Here is a 10,449-nt window from a genome sequence, read left to right as displayed (position 1 = left end):
CACGTCGCAGTAGCTTAACAAGACGGTTAAAATGCCCCTTGGAAGAGCGGTGGCGGTAGCAGTAGCTTAACAAGATGGTTGAAATGCCCCTTGGAAGAGACGTGCAGGTCGCAGTAGCTTAACAAGACGGTTTAAATGCCCCTTGGAAGAGACATGCAGGTCGCAGTAGCTTAACAAGACGGTTTAAATACCCCTTGGAGGAGATGTGCAGGTCGCAGTAGCTTAACAAGACGGTTTAAATGCCCCTTGGTAGACACATGCAGGTCGCAGTAGCTTAACAAGACGGTTTAAATGCCCCTTGGAAGAGACTTGCAGGTTGCAGAAGCTTAACAAGACGGTTTAAATGCCCCTTGGAAAAGAGGTGGAGGTTACAGTAGCTTAACAAGACAGTTTAAATGCCCGTTGAAAGAGAAGTGCAGGTCGCAGTAGCTTAACAAAACGGTTAAAATGCCCCTGGGAAGAGCGGTGGCAGTAGCAGTAGCTTAACAAGACGGTTTAAATGCCCCTTGGAAGAGACGTGCAGGTCGCAGTAGCTTAACAAGATGGTTTAAACACCCCTTGGAAGAGACATGCAGGTCGCAGTAGCTTAACAAGACGGTTTAAATGCCCCTTGGAAGAGCGGTAAAGGTTGCAGTAGCTTTACAAGACGGTTTAAATGCCCCTTGGAAAAGACGTGCAAGGCGCAGTAGCTTAACAAGACGGTTTAAATGCCTCTTGGAAAAGACGTGCAAGTCGCAATAGCTTTTCAAGATTGTTTAAATGCCCCTTGGAAGAGACATGCAGGTCGCAGTAGCTTAACAAGACGGTTTAAATGCCCCTTGGAAGAGCGGTAGCGGTCGCAGTAGCTTAACAAGACAGTTTAAATGCCCCTTGAAAGAGACATGCAGGTCGCAGTAGCTTAACAAGACGGTTTAAATGCTCCTTGGAAGAGACTTGCAGGTTGCAGTAGCTTAACAAGACGGTTTAAATGCCCATTGGAAAAGAGGTGGAGGTTACAGTAGCTTAACAAGATGGTTTAAATGCCCCTTGGAAGAGCGGTCGCGGTAGCAGTAGCTTAATATGACGGTTTAAATGACCCCTTGCGAAAGACGTGCAAGTCGCAGTAGCTTAACATGACGGTTTAAATGCCCCTTGGAAAAGAAGTGCAAGTCGCAGTAGCTTTTCAAGACGGTTTAAATGCCCCTTGGAAGAGACATGCAGGTCGCAGTAGCTTAACAAAACGGTTTAAATGCCCCTTGGAAGAGCGGTAGCGGTCGCAGTAGCTTAACAAGACAGTTTAAATGGCACTTGAAAGAGACGTGCAGGTCGCAGTAGCTTAACAAGACGGTTAAAGTGCCCCTTGGAAGTGCGGTCGCGGTAGCAGTAGCTTAACAAGGCGGTTTAAATGCCCCTTGGAAGAGACATGCAGGTTGCAGTAGCTTAACAAGACGGTTTAAATGCCCCTTGGAAAAGATGTGGAGGTTACAGTAGCTTAACAAGACGGTTTAAATGCCCGTTGAAAGAGAAGTGCAGGTCGCAGTAGCTTAACAAAACGGTTAAAATGCCCCTGGGAAGAGCGGTGGCGGTAGCAGTAGCTTAACAAGACGGTTTAAATGCCCCTTGGAAGAGACGTGCAGGTCGCAGTAGCTTAACATGATGGTTTAAACGCCCCTTGGAAGAGACATGCAGGTCGCAGTAGCTTAACAAGACGGTTTAAATGCCCCTTGGAAGAGCGGTAAAGGTTGTAGTAGCTTAACAAGACGGTTTAAATGCCCCTTGGAAGAGCGGTAAAGGTTGTAGTAGCTTAACAAGACGGTTTAAATGCCCCTTGGAAAAGACGTGCAAGTCGCAATAGCTTTTCAAGATTGTTTAAATGCCCCTTGGAAGAGACATGCAAGTCGCAGTAGCTTAACAAGACGGTTTAAATGCCCCTTGGAAGAGCGGTAGCGGTCGCAGTAGCTTAACAAGACAGTTTAAATGCCCCTTGAAAGAGACATGCAGGTCACAGTAGCTTAACAAGACGTTTAAAGAGCCCCTTGGAAGTGCGCTGGCGGTAGCAGTAGCTTAACAAGACGGTTTAAATGCCCCTTGGAAGAGACATGCAGGTCGCAGTAGCTTAACAAGACGGTTTAAATGCTCCTTGGAAGAGACGTGCAGGTTGCAGTAGCTTAACAAGACGTTTTAAATGCCCATTGGAAAAGAGGTGGAGGTTACAGTAGCTTAACAAGATGGTTTAAATGCCCCTTGGAAGAGCGGTCACGGTACCATTAGCTTAATATGACGGTTTAAATGACCCCTTGCGAAAGACGTGCAAGTCGCAGTAGCTTAACATGACGGTTTAAATGCCCCTTGGAAAAGAAGTGCAAGTCGCAGTAGCTTTTCAAGACGGTTTAAATGCCCCTTGGAAGAGACATGCAGGTCGCAGTAGCTTAACAAAACGGTTTAAATGCCCCTTGGAAGAGCGGTAGCGGTCGCAGTAGCTTAACAAGACAGTTTAAATGGCACTTGAAAGAGACGTGCAGGTCGCAGTAGCTTAACAAGACGGTTAAAGTGCCCCTTGGAAGTGCGGTCGCGGTAGCAGTAGCTTAACAAGACGGTTTAAATGCCCCTTGGAAGAGACATGCAGGTTGCAGTAGCTTAACAAGACGGTTTAAATGCCCCTTGGAAAAGATGTGGAGGTTACAGTAGCTTAACAAGACGGTTTAAATGCCCCTGGGAAGAGCGGTGGCGGTAGCAGTAGCTTAACAAGACGGTTTAAATGCCCCTTGGAAGAGACGTGCAGGTCGCAGTAGCTTAACAAGATGGTTTAAACGCCCCTTGGAAGAGACATGCAGGTCGCAGTAGCTTAACAAGACGGTTTAAATGCCCCTTGGAAGAGCGGTAAAGGTTGTAGTAGCTTAACAAGACGGTTTAAATGCCCCTTGGAAAAGACGTGCAAGGCGCAGTAGCTTAACAAGACGGTTTAAATGCCCCTTGGAAAAGACGTGCAAGTCGCAATAGCTTTTCAAGATTGTTTAAATGCCCCTTGGTAGAGACATGCAAGTCGCAGTAGCTTAACAAGACGGTTTAAATGACCCCTTGGAAGAGCGGTAGCGGTCGCAGTAGCTTAACAAGACAGTTTAAATGCCCCTTGAAAGAGACATGCAGGTCACAGTAGCTTAACAAGACGTTTAAAGAGCCCCTTGGAAGTGCGCTGGCGGTAGCAGTAGCTTAACAAGACGGTTTAAATGCCCCTTGGAAGAGACATGCAGGTCGCAGTAGCTTAACAAGACGGTTTAAATGCTCCTTGGAAGAGACGTGCAGGTTGCAGTAGCTTAACAAGACGTTTTAAATGCCCATTGGAAAAGAGGTGGAGGTTACAGTAGCTTAACAAGATGGTTTAAATGCCCCTTGGAAGAGCGGTCGCGGTACCATTAGCTTAATATGACGGTTTAAATGACCCCTTGCAAAAGACGTGCAAGTTGCAGTAGCTTAACATGACGGTTTAAATGACCCTTGGAAAACAAGTGCAAGTCGCAGTAGCTTTTCAAGACGGTTTAAATGCCCCTTGGAAGAGACATGCAGGTCGCAGTAGCTTAACAAGACGGTTTAAATGCCCCTTGGAAGAGCGGTAGCGGTCGCAGTAGCTTAACAAGACAGTTTAAATGCCCCTTGGAAGTGCGGTCGCGGTAGCAGTAGCTTAACAAGACAGTTTAAATGCCCCTTGGAAGAGACATGCAGGTCGCAGTAGCTTAACAAGACAGTTTAAATGCCCCTTGGAAGAGCGGTGGAGGACACAGCAGCTTAACAAGACTGTTTAAAAGCCCCTTGGAAGAGACATGCAGGTTGCAGAAGCTTAACAAGACGGTTTAAATGCCCCTTGGAAAAGAGGTGGAGGTTACAGTAGCTTAACAAGACGGTTTAAATGCCCGTTGAAAGAGAAGTGCAGGTCGCAGTAGCTTAACAAAACGGTTAAAATGCCCCTGGGAAGAGCGGTGGCGGTAGCAGTAGCTTAACAAGACGGTTTAAATGCCCCTTGGAAGAGACGTGCAGGTCGCAGTAGCTTAACAAGATGGTTTAAACGCCCCTTGGAAGAGACATGCAGGTCGCAGTAGCTTAACAAGACGGTTTAAATGCCCCTTGGAAGAGCGGTAAAGGTTGTAGTAGCTTAACAAGACGGTTTAAATGCCCCTTGGAAAAGACGTGCAATTCGCAGTAGCTTAACAAGACGGTTTAAATGCCCCTTGGAAAAGACGTGCAAGTCGCAATAGCTTTTCAAGATTGTTTAAATGCCCCTTGGAATTGACATGCAAGTCGCAGTAGCTTAACAAGACGGTTTAAATGCCCCTTGGAAGAGCGGTAGCGGTCGCAGTAGCTTAACAAGACAGTTTAAATGGCCCTTGAAAGAGACATGCAGGTCGCAGTAGCTTAACAAGACGGTTAAAATGCCCCTTGGAAGAGCGGTGGCGGTAGCAGTAGCTTAACAAGATGGTTTAAATGCCCCTTGGAAGAGACGTGCAGGTCGTAGTAGCTTAACAAGGCGGTTTAAATGCCCCTTGGAAGAGCGGTGGAGGTCGCAGTAGCTTAACAAGATGGTTTAAATGCCCCTTGGAAGAGACATGCAGGTCGCAGAAGCTTAACAAGACAGTTTAAATGCCCCTTGGAAGAGACGTGCAGGTCGGAGTAGCTTAACAAGACAGTATAAGTGCCCCTTGGAAGAGCGGTGGAGGTTGCAGTAGCTTAACAAGACGGTTTAAATGCCCCTTGGAGGAGATGTGCAGGTCGCAGTAGCTTAACAAGACGGTTTAAATGCCCCTTGTTAGAGACATGCAGGTCGCAGTAGCTTAACAAGACGGTTTAAATGCCCCTTGGAAGAGACTTGCAGGTTGCAGAAGCTTAACAAGACGGTTTAAATGCCCCTTGGAAAAGAGGTGGAGGTTACAGTAGCTTAACAAGACGGTTTAAATGCCCCTTGAAAGAGAAGTGCAGGTCGCAGTAGCTTAACAAAACGGTTAAAATGCCCCTGGGAAGAGCGGTGGCGGTAGCAGTAGCTTAACAAGACGGTTTAAATGCCCCTTGGAAGAGACGTGCAGGTCGCAGTAGCTTAACAAGATGGTTTAAACGCCCCTTGGAAGAGACATGCAGGTCGCAGTAGCTTAACAAGACGGTTTAAATGCCCCTTGGAAGAGCGGTAAAGGTTGTAGTAGCTTAACAAGACGGTTTAAATGCCCCTTGGAAAAGACGTGCAAGGCGCAGTAGCTTAACAAGACGGTTTAAATGCCCCTTGGAAAAGACGTGCAAGTCGCAATAGCTTTTCAAGATTGTTTAAATGCCCCTTGGAAGAGACATGCAAGTCGCAGTAGCTTAACAAGACGGTTTAAATGCCCCTTGGAAGAGCGGTAGCGGTCGCAGTAGCTTAACAAGACAGTTTAAATGCCCCTTGAAAGAGACATGCAGGTCGCAGTAGCTTAACAAGACGGTATAAATGCTCCTTGGAAGAGACGTGCAGGTTGCAGTAGCTTAACAAGACGTTTTAAATGCCCATTGGAAAAGAGGTGGAGGTTACAGTAGCTTAACAAGATGGTTTAAATGCCCCTTGGAAGAGCGGTCGCGGTACCATTAGCTTAATATGACGGTTTAAATGACCCCTTGCAAAAGACGTGCAAGTTGCAGTAGCTTAACATGACGGTTTAAATGCCCCTTGGAAAACAAGTGCAAGTCGCAGTAGCTTTTCAAGACGGTTTAAATGCCCCTTGGAAGAGACATGCAGGTCGCAGTAGCTTAACAAGACGGTTTAAATGCCCCTTGGAAGAGCGGTAGCGGTCGCAGTAGCTTAACAAGACAGTTTAAATGCCCCTTGGAAGTGCGGTCGCGGTAGCAGTAGCTTAACAAGACGGTTTAAATGCCCCTTGGAAGAGACATGCAGGTCGCAGTAGCTTAACAAGACAGTTTAAATGCCCCTTGGAAGAGCGGTGGAGGACACAGCAGCTTAACAAGACTGTTTAAAAGCACCTTGGAAGAGACATGCAGGTCGCAGTAGCTTAACAAGACGGTTAAAATGCCCCTTGGAAGAGCGGTGGCGGTAGCAGTAGCTTAACAAGATGGTTTAAATGCCCCTTGGAAGAGACGTGCAGGTCGTAGTAGCTTAACAAGACGGTTTAAATGCCCCTTGGAAAAGACGTGCAAGGCGCAGTAGCTTAACAAGACGGTTTAAATGCCCGTTGAAAGAGACGTGCAGGTCGAAGTAACTTAACAAGACGGTTTAAATGCCCCTTGGAAGAGATGTGCAGGTCGCAGTAGCTTAACAAGACAGTATAAATGCCCTTTGGAAGAGCGGTGGAGGTCGCAGTAGCTTAACAAGACGTTTTAAATGCCCCTTGGTTGAGACATGCAGGTGCAGCAGCTTAACAAGACGGTTTAAATGCCCCTTGGAAGAGACGTGTAGGTCGCAGTAGCTTAACAAGATGGTTTAAATGCCCCTTGGAAGAGACATGCAGGTCGCAGTAGCTTAACAAGACGGTTTAAATGCCCCTTGGAAGAGCGGAGGAGGTCGCAGTAGCTTAACAAGATGGTTTAATTGCCCCTTGTAAAATACTTGCAAGTCGCAGTACCTTAACAAGACGGATGAAATGCCCCTTGAAAGAAACGTGCAGGTCGCAGTAGCTTAACAAGACGGTTAAAATGCCCATTGGAAGAGCGGTGGTGGTAGCAGTAGCTTAACAAGATGGTTTAAATGCCCCTTGGAAGAGACGTGCAGATCGTAGTAGCTTAACAAGACGGTTTAAATGCCCCTTGGAAGAGACATGCAGGTCGCAGTAGCTTAACAAGACGGTTTAAATACCCCTTGGAGGAGATGTGCAGGTCGCAGTAGCTTAACAAGACGGTTTAAATGCCCCTTGGTAGACACATGCAGGTCGCAGTAGCTTAACAAGACGGTTTAAATGCCCCTTGGAAGAGACTTGCAGGTTGCAGAAGCTTAACAAGACGGTTTAAATGCCCCTTGGAAAAGAGGTGGAGGTTACAGTAGCTTAACAAGACAGTTTAAATGCCCGTTGAAAGAGAAGTGCAGGTCGCAGTAGCTTAACAAAACGGTTAAAATGCCCCTGGGAAGAGCGGTGGCAGTAGCAGTAGCTTAACAAGACGGTTTAAATGCCCCTTGGAAGAGACGTGCAGGTCGCAGTAGCTTAACAAGATGGTTTAAACACCCCTTGGAAGAGACATGCAGGTCGCAGTAGCTTAACAAGACGGTTTAAATGCCCCTTGGAAGAGCGGTAAAGGTTGCAGTAGCTTTACAAGACGGTTTAAATGCCCCTTGGAAAAGACGTGCAAGGCGCAGTAGCTTAACAAGACGGTTTAAATGCCTCTTGGAAAAGACGTGCAAGTCGCAATAGCTTTTCAAGATTGTTTAAATGCCCCTTGGAAGAGACATGCAGGTCGCAGTAGCTTAACAAGACGGTTTAAATGCCCCTTGGAAGAGCGGTAGCGGTCGCAGTAGCTTAACAAGACAGTTTAAATGCCCCTTGAAAGAGACATGCAGGTCGCAGTAGCTTAACAAGACGGTTTAAATGCTCCTTGGAAGAGACTTGCAGGTTGCAGTAGCTTAACAAGACGGTTTAAATGCCCATTGGAAAAGAGGTGGAGGTTACAGTAGCTTAACAAGATGGTTTAAATGCCCCTTGGAAGAGCGGTCGCGGTAGCAGTAGCTTAATATGACGGTTTAAATGACCCCTTGCGAAAGACGTGCAAGTCGCAGTAGCTTAACATGACGGTTTAAATGCCCCTTGGAAAAGAAGTGCAAGTCGCAGTAGCTTTTCAAGACGGTTTAAATGCCCCTTGGAAGAGACATGCAGGTCGCAGTAGCTTAACAAAACGGTTTAAATGCCCCTTGGAAGAGCGGTAGCGGTCGCAGTAGCTTAACAAGACAGTTTAAATGGCACTTGAAAGAGACGTGCAGGTCGCAGTAGCTTAACAAGACGGTTAAAGTGCCCCTTGGAAGTGCGGTCGCGGTAGCAGTAGCTTAACAAGGCGGTTTAAATGCCCCTTGGAAGAGACATGCAGGTTGCAGTAGCTTAACAAGACGGTTTAAATGCCCCTTGGAAAAGATGTGGAGGTTACAGTAGCTTAACAAGACGGTTTAAATGCCCGTTGAAAGAGAAGTGCAGGTCGCAGTAGCTTAACAAAACGGTTAAAATGCCCCTGGGAAGAGCGGTGGCGGTAGCAGTAGCTTAACAAGACGGTTTAAATGCCCCTTGGAAGAGACGTGCAGGTCGCAGTAGCTTAACATGATGGTTTAAACGCCCCTTGGAAGAGACATGCAGGTCGCAGTAGCTTAACAAGACGGTTTAAATGCCCCTTGGAAGAGCGGTAAAGGTTGTAGTAGCTTAACAAGACGGTTTAAATGCCCCTTGGAAGAGCGGTAAAGGTTGTAGTAGCTTAACAAGACGGTTTAAATGCCCCTTGGAAAAGACGTGCAAGTCGCAATAGCTTTTCAAGATTGTTTAAATGCCCCTTGGAAGAGACATGCAAGTCGCAGTAGCTTAACAAGACGGTTTAAATGCCCCTTGGAAGAGCGGTAGCGGTCGCAGTAGCTTAACAAGACAGTTTAAATGCCCCTTGAAAGAGACATGCAGGTCACAGTAGCTTAACAAGACGTTTAAAGAGCCCCTTGGAAGTGCGCTGGCGGTAGCAGTAGCTTAACAAGACGGTTTAAATGCCCCTTGGAAGAGACATGCAGGTCGCAGTAGCTTAACAAGACGGTTTAAATGCTCCTTGGAAGAGACGTGCAGGTTGCAGTAGCTTAACAAGACGTTTTAAATGCCCATTGGAAAAGAGGTGGAGGTTACAGTAGCTTAACAAGATGGTTTAAATGCCCCTTGGAAGAGCGGTCACGGTACCATTAGCTTAATATGACGGTTTAAATGACCCCTTGCGAAAGACGTGCAAGTCGCAGTAGCTTAACATGACGGTTTAAATGCCCCTTGGAAAAGAAGTGCAAGTCGCAGTAGCTTTTCAAGACGGTTTAAATGCCCCTTGGAAGAGACATGCAGGTCGCAGTAGCTTAACAAAATGGTTTAAATGCCCCTTGGAAGAGCGGTAGCGGTCGCAGTAGCTTAACAAGACAGTTTAAATGGCACTTGAAAGAGACGTGCAGGTCGCAGTAGCTTAACAAGACGGTTAAAGTGCCCCTTGGAAGTGCGGTCGCGGTAGCAGTAGCTTAACAAGACGGTTTAAATGCCCCTTGGAAGAGACATGCAGGTTGCAGTAGCTTAACAAGACGGTTTAAATGCCCCTTGGAAAAGATGTGGAGGTTACAGTAGCTTAACAAGACGGTTTAAATGCCCCTGGGAAGAGCGGTGGCGGTAGCAGTAGCTTAACAAGACGGTTTAAATGCCCCTTGGAAGAGACGTGCAGGTCGCAGTAGCTTAACAAGATGGTTTAAACGCCCCTTGGAAGAGACATGCAGGTCGCAGTAGCTTAACAAGACGGTTTAAATGCCCCTTGGAAGAGCGGTAAAGGTTGTAGTAGCTTAACAAGACGGTTTAAATGCCCCTTGGAAAAGACGTGCAAGGCGCAGTAGCTTAACAAGACGGTTTAAATGCCCCTTGGAAAAGACGTGCAAGTCGCAATAGCTTTTCAAGATTGTTTAAATGCCCCTTGGAAGAGACATGCAAGTCGCAGTAGCTTAACAAGACGGTTTAAATGACCCCTTGGAAGAGCGGTAGCGGTCGCAGTAGCTTAACAAGACAGTTTAAATGCCCCTTGAAAGAGACATGCAGGTCACAGTAGCTTAACAAGACGTTTAAAGAGCCCCTTGGAAGTGCGCTGGCGGTAGCAGTAGCTTAACAAGACGGTTTAAATGCCCCTTGGAAGAGACATGCAGGTCGCAGTAGCTTAACAAGACGGTTTAAATGCTCCTTGGAAGAGACGTGCAGGTTGCAGTAGCTTAACAAGACGTTTTAAATGCCCATTGGAAAAGAGGTGGAGGTTACAGTAGCTTAACAAGATGGTTTAAATGCCCCTTGGAAGAGCGGTCGCGGTACCATTAGCTTAATATGACGGTTTAAATGACCCCTTGCAAAAGACGTGCAAGTTGCAGTAGCTTAACATGACGGTTTAAATGCCCCTTGGAAAACAAGTGCAAGTCGCAGTAGCTTTTCAAGACGGTTTAAATGCCCCTTGGAAGAGACATGCAGGTCGCAGTAGCTTAACAAGACGGTTTAAATGCCCCTTGGAAGAGCGGTAGCGGTCGCAGTAGCTTAACAAGACAGTTTAAATGCCCCTTGGAAGTGCGGTCGCGGTAGCAGTAGCTTAACAAGACGGTTTAAATGCCCCTTGGAAGAGACATGCAGGTCGCAGTAGCTTAACAAGACAGTTTAAATGCCCCTTGGAAGAGCGGTGGAGGACACAGCAGCTTAACAAGACTGTTTAAAAGCCCCTTGGAAGAGACATGCAGGTCGCAGTAGCTTAACAAGACGGTTAAAATGCCCCTTG

This window comes from Phyllobates terribilis, unplaced genomic scaffold (genome assembly GCF_046119375.1).
Source record: "Phyllobates terribilis strain yellow unplaced genomic scaffold, ASM4611937v1 Scaffold_114__1_contigs__length_5359813, whole genome shotgun sequence".
Taxonomy (NCBI): domain Eukaryota; kingdom Metazoa; phylum Chordata; class Amphibia; order Anura; family Dendrobatidae; genus Phyllobates; species Phyllobates terribilis.
Note: the sequence above shows the minus strand (reverse complement) of the source record.